The sequence below is a fragment of the Parasteatoda tepidariorum genome, chromosome 7 (assembly GCF_043381705.1).
Source record: "Parasteatoda tepidariorum isolate YZ-2023 chromosome 7, CAS_Ptep_4.0, whole genome shotgun sequence".
NCBI classification, from domain to species: domain Eukaryota; kingdom Metazoa; phylum Arthropoda; class Arachnida; order Araneae; family Theridiidae; genus Parasteatoda; species Parasteatoda tepidariorum.
The window spans coordinates 17,325,071-17,330,951 of NC_092210.1; positions in this window are offsets into that span (position 1 = coordinate 17,325,071).

Consider the following 5,881-nt stretch of genomic DNA (forward strand, 5'->3'; position numbering starts at 1 on the left):
TAGAGAAGTTTTTCAGCACCAAAAGTAATAAAATTTTATCGTTCTTTTTCACGGTCCAAAAGACCCGGTAATAATAGAACTCGAATAAATCAATGAGTGTTCGACTGTGTTCTCTCCTGGCTCAGATTTAATAATGCAATCGATCAGTTGTAGGTGTGTATGAGGATGCAGTATCCTAATTCCATCAATATTGCGCTCGTCATGTTGAATAGAAAGCGGAGATGATTTTCCGATTAGAAGTTCGTAATTGAATTTTAAATGTTAAATTAACTTGAAACTATTTATGTAGAACGGAAATGTACTAACGTAAGATAAATACACATTTACCCTATTAATTTATTTTATCCTTTCAGTTTATTTAATACTTTCAGTTTACTTCATTCTTTTAATTTACTTATTCATAGGAATGCACTGGGTAGGAATATTTTATGATTTATTTTGAAATAAAAGATAGCGCAAATAAATATTTAAATGATAATAAATCGATTGTTTTGACTGCCATTCACATTTCATGTCAACGATTTTTATAAATGTTTCATAAATTTTTCATTATAAAAATTCATTTTTCATTTTATTTTATGTTGAATAAGAAAATTGCAAGTCTATTTTTTTTCTCGAAAATACGCTATGCTATGTGTACTGCCTACTTTATTGCAAGTCTATTTTATTTATTTATTTTTTAGAAAATACGCTATGTGTACTGCCCTTTTTTACCATTTTAAAATTACTCATCTTGACGCAGAATATAGTTAACATGTTTTATATATTTAAAAAAAAATGCAGGGTATTCTGTAATAAACCCCCTTAATAAATATTTTTAGAATCTTAATCAGAATAAAATCTAAAAAGTTTAAACACCGGGGTCCGTAAATTATTATTTACGAGAGAAAAAGAACATATACACTATCAAAACTAGTGCTAATGATGCCGGGACTTAAAACAAAACATGTTTGGTTGACGGGGGGAAACAAAAAAAAATGAAAGCTGTTTATTAAAAGTACTTGAACGTTTCATTAGGTAATGAAACCGGTTTCGGCGTTTTCATTCCGCCTACTGGAGATTCATCAAACTCAGAAAAGGTTTTTATTTCCTTTACGAAACTAATTTGAGTATAGTGCTCAAAAAAATAAACGAGACACACAGAATAACTTTTATTCTATTATTTATATTTTCCATACTAAGATTTAATCTTAATAGTTCGAGGGTGTGACCTCAAATATGCTTATAGATTAGTGCAGACGATATTTTAAGTTACGATATCAAACACAAAAACGCGATTTCTCTGTATAAAATATTTTTTTTCTCTTTTTGGGAGTGGGGGATTTGGATTCCTAACTGTCAAAATATGGGGGATAGCAGCCCGCAATATGGAAAATATGATTTCAATAGTTTAGGTAGAAAGTAATCGAAAATTTTGTGATTTTTCAATCAGCAAAATCAAAGGTATACAAATTATATTATTATATTAATTCAAAAACTATATTAATACAAATTATATTATTGGAAGTTACAAGTTTTAAGTTTAGTTATTATTTCACTAAGATTTGAACCATCCAAAACCAAGGATAGTTTCCGAATTTAAGAGTATTATATAATTCTTTTAGTTGTTATTCTAGTAGGACTGCAACCTCTTTACCAATGGTGGAGGTGGCAATGCAAATGAAACGAAAGGCAACTGGTTTTTTTTTTAAATTAAATTCAGAGATATCATAGTTTAGGGAAATTTTTACACCTCTTACTAAAGAAGATATTACCTATTTGCTGAGGTACAAGCAATTTTGTGTGTTATCCGCCGGGGATAACTTTGCTAAAAATTACTCAATCTGTTGTAAAAGAATTTTATACTGACATTATATTGAACGAAATTGGTAATACTTGCGCTTATACACCTATTATAAATAACATTCACTCAATTTACGTTTCGTACGCCTTCCAATGAGGTGAATCGGGTTCGAAACCCAGCGATGGCTGGTCGATACGAATTTCACACTTAGCTCGCACCGACCACAGTGCTGAAGTAAAATATCCTCAGTGGTAGACGGATCATGGTTTAGAGTCCCCTTGTCATCAGGCTAACCGTGGGAGGTTCTCGTGGTTTTCCTCACCATGTAACGCAAATGCGGGTTAGTTCCATCAAAAAGTCCTCCACGAAGGAAACTTTTTCCCAATACTTAATGCAAGAATTCCCTTGTTTTCTGGATTAGGTTCAAAATTACAAGGCTACGGAGTTGAACGTTAGTTCGTGACATTAGTTTAGTTCGTAAACCCAAAAACTGGGTCGACTGTTCAACGACGCTTATAAAAAAATTTTATAAATACATGCAGCTGAAAACACCTAAAGAGATTTTATCACCCTTTATTTTTGCTATCCCTAAATCAAACATACGCGTAGCAGAAAGAATATTAAGACAAATTCGATTTAGGCTTAATAGAGCAGGAGTGGATCGAAACTATACCTTATAAATTATTTAATACAGTTTATAGAAACTTGAAAATAGAAATACCCTTATTACACAGAAAAAAATATATACATATTGTAAATGGTGAAATTTAGTTTCGGCTGATGAAAGGCAACACTAAAAACAGGCTAAAGACTCCCTAATTTGTTATCAATTGCAAAAGAAATCAAAACGCGCTAACACTGGAATTTTGGGAGTGAAAACATTAAACGCATGGTGTAAAAGCAAGTGGTATAAGGTGTGAAGGGTGACGTGAACGTTTTGCATTTTCGGTGTTTAGAGATTTCACACGCCGTTTAAATTGTATATGAACGCTCGATATGGCGTTAACGTGAAGAAAAAAAAAGGTACACACACAATTCTTAGGGTCGTGCAACATCAAATTCGGAGAGATATGACGTCAATATTTGAAATGTTCCGACAGTTGGGCAAGCGTAAAATATCCCGACCAGTTCTAGACGTGGAATTAGAATTTCATTGATGTTGTAGGAGGTTTTTGTGGTTTTCCTCTCCATGTAACGTAAATGCTGGTCAATCCTTCACGTAGGATTAATTGTCTTCTGGGCTGGGTCTCCTGGTTCAAAGCTACGGAGTTGTACATTGATTGACTCAAATCCGATACAAATCATCTGTTCAAGGCTGATGACAAAATAAAATAAAAACCTATATCATTCACTTTTGCAAAAATTAAACTCCAAAAAGCGGCAGAGCAAATTTTTAAGAACTTTGTTTCATTTTAAGCACGTTCAACAAACAATCAGCCACAAACCCTAGTCTATCACATACTTACGTAGCAATAAAAAAAAATATTAAAGAATAAAAAGAGATGAAAGTGGTTTTACGGTTTTATGGCCTAGTTGAAGACTACTGTGTCATAAAATTGCTGCATGATATCTAGGTTATAATCGTTTCAAATTTTGTATCTAAAGCGAAAGAGAAAAAATATTTTACGCTGTGAGAATTTTATTAAGGGGTTATTGGCTTTTACGGCCGTGTTGCTTCTTCCCTCATAAAATGGTTTATTCATTTAAAGAAAAAATTTTTTAAATACTTTTTACTTGCGTATTAAATGATTATCAAATAAATTGTTTCGTAAACATATCGCTTGTTTTTTATGGTATAACTTGAGAGACTAAGCCCCCTGTTCGCTACCGCTCACTGATCCCGATGATTGCTTCGCAATAATTTTTCTTTCTTTTTTTTAGTTGTTAATTGTCGTTGTACAGCCGACCCAATTTTTAATTTACGACTACCAATGTTCAACTCAGTAGTCTTGTAACTTTAAGACCAATTCAGAGGACAAGGGAACTCCTGGTTTAAGTGTTGGGAGAAGTTTGTCTTCGTGGAGGACTTTTTTAATGGAACTAACCCGCATTTACGTTACATAAGGACGAAAACCACACGGTTTCCACGGTTAGCCTGACGGCAATGGAGTTCTAACCTATGATCCATCTACCACTAAGAAATTTTACGTCAGCACTGTGGATAGTGCGAGCCGAGGGCAGAATTCGTATCGACGAGGACTCGAACCTGGGTCACCACATTGGGAGGCGAGCGCTCTTTTCCCTGAGCCACCATTGCTCCAGTTGTTGTTCGTAGGCATAAAACAGCTTTTATGCGAATAAACAACAATTGGAGCAGTAGCAGTCGTTGTTTCTTGGCATAAAACAGTTTTTTCTACGAAAGTTCACCTATAATATATATACTAAAACAATTCCTGCTGGCTTACGGTTGTGTCCCCCACATCTCACTTCCAAATATTTCCCTTATTCTATTAAGACCTATTAGTGAACATTAATTGTTTTTCTAAGTACTAATCATTATATCATTTTTCAGCAAACACTGGCGTCATAGGTCACATGAGTGGGTATCCGTTATCTTCTTCTTCTTGGAGTGAAAGTACCCAATTGAGGATGCGTTCTTAAAACTTGTGGACAATTATAGCGATACCACAGGTGAACATTGAGAGCCGTGTGCATAGAATTGTTATCTTGGTATAAAACAAAGCGGTATCTAATACCTAAATTTTGACTGATAATTTTCAATTGTCTCTTAAAATAATTAAATAAGCAGCATGATGACACCATCACTAAATACTTATTTACCTAGTCTTGATGCTGACATTCACCCCCTCATATACACAAGGACACCTCCACCGCTATGCATAACTTGTTCCAACTAAGTATCTAGGATTAAGTTTTTCATTTCACTTCTCTATACTATTATACTCTCATTGGAACCAACAATTTTAAATTTGCTTCTATTAGCAAATAAGACAGTATTCCTACAAGCTTGGGGTTTATTTAACATTGATCTAAGCTTTTTGTTTTTCGCACTAACAAAAAATTTTACAGGGAAATTTTTTAAAATATGGGCAGAAGGTCCATTTAATTCAGCTGCTCTGAAAGCTCGTCGAACAATTTTAAGCAAAATTATAGAAGAAAAATTTTATTAAATTCTACGAATACTTTTACAGCACTCAAACAGGAATTTTTCAACTAATTTTCGAATTATGACTTTCTGTTCACGTTTTGTTAACTTTGCCGGACCAGCATTTCTTGCCTTGTTTCTGATACGATTTTCTTTAAAGAGTTAAAACGCTTATTGTAATGTAGAATGGAACAGATTTGCTAACTTTTCAATATTCCGAGCTGATTTCCTACTACTATAATGAAAAAAATGATCAACTTTAGAATGAGATTCGTTGTTTGTTTACGACTACGACCCACTTTGTAAATAATAAATATATTATTTTGAAGTTAGCAAGAAAAAGTTAAAGCCAAACATTTTTTTTAAATGCCACTACAATACAAAAAAAATTAATAAATAAAAAGTAAAAAATTAATAACAACAACAATAATAATAAATAAAGAAAAAAAGCACCTGATAATAAATTTTAATTACAGAGACAGACGATAAATTTAATTTTGAATTTAAACGGAAATATTTTAGTGTATGATGACACTTTGTGGCAAGATCAGACTCTTTTATTATATTTTTTCACTTAGTCAATATTTGAAACGAAAAATTGAATTTCATACAGAATCACATAAAGATAATATTAAAAAAAATATATACATAGGTTCCAATTTCCAAGGTACTTCTTTTATTACAAATATTCAACGTGTACGAACACTTTTGAGAGCCACTATTCGCGATCGCAACGCGCCCTGTAGCAGGTAGTATATTTTCAAGTTTTTATTTATTAAGTTTTCATTTAGTTCTATCAAAAACAATGGCAGAGTAGGACGCCATTTTCCTAGCAGCAAATGAGAAGCAAAATTTCCCTAAGGAAAAGAAAGAAGAACTTGAAAAAATTTGAGATCGTCTGTTCTCATTCAAACAATGCAGACGATTTGCAGTCCTTCTCGCATTTCGTTTTAAATCAATCAGAGCCTTAACTCAATAGTTGGTTTAATTGC